The sequence below is a fragment of the Mandrillus leucophaeus genome, unplaced genomic scaffold, assembly GCF_000951045.1.
Source record: "Mandrillus leucophaeus isolate KB7577 unplaced genomic scaffold, Mleu.le_1.0 Scaffold1610, whole genome shotgun sequence".
NCBI lineage: Eukaryota > Metazoa > Chordata > Mammalia > Primates > Cercopithecidae > Mandrillus > Mandrillus leucophaeus.
In genome coordinates, this window is record NW_012101600.1 from 88,175 (window position 1) to 89,176 (window position 1,002).

The following is a 1,002-nucleotide window of genomic DNA, read 5'->3' on the forward strand; positions in this document are numbered from 1 at the left end:
AGATTGGTTTGTACCTGGTTGACTAGTTCTTTTAGTTGTGATGTTAGATTGTTAAATTAAGGTCTTTCTAACTTTTTCATGTGGGCATTTGATGCTATAAATTTCCTTCTTAACATGGCCTTAGCTGTGTCCTAGAGATTCTGGTATGTTGTATCATTGTTCTCATCAGTTTTAAAGAACTTCTCAATTTCTTTCTTAATTCCATTATTTATGCAAAAATCATTCAGGAGCAGGCTGTTCAACTTCCATGTAATTGTATGGTTTTGAATGAATTTCTTAGTCTTAATTTCTAATTTGATTGCACTGTTGTCTGAAAGATTATTTGTTATGATTTCAATTCTTGTGCATTTGCTGAGGAGTATTTTACTTCCGATTATGTGATCAATTTTAGAATATGTGCCATGTGGTGATGAGAAGAATGTATATTCTGTTGTTTTGGTGTGGATCATTCTATAGATGTCTATCAGGTCCATTTGATTTAGTGCTGAGTTCAAGTCTTGAATATCTTTGTTAATTTTTTGTCTCAATGATCTGTCTAATATTATCAGTGGGTTGTTAATATCTCCAAGTATTATTGTGTGGGAGTCTAAGTCTCTTTGAAGGTTCCTAAGAACTTACTTTATGAACCTGGGTGTTCCTGTGTTGGGTGCTGATATGGTTTGGCTGTGTTCTCATCCAAATCTCACTTTGAATTATAGCTCCCACAATTCTCACATGCCACGGGAGGCACCCGGTGGGAGGTAATTGAATCATGGGGGTGGGTCTTTCCCATGCTATTCTTGTGATAGTGAATAAGTCTCATGAAATCTAATAGTTTTATAAAGGGGAGTTTCCCTGCACAAGTTCTCTTGTCTTGTCTGCCACCATGTGAGATGTGCCTTTCACCTTCTATCATGATTGTGAGGCATCTCTAGCCATGTGGAATTGTCAGTCCTTTAAATCACTTTCTTTTGTAAATTGCCCAGTCTCAGGTATATCTTTGTCAGCAGCATGATAACAGAC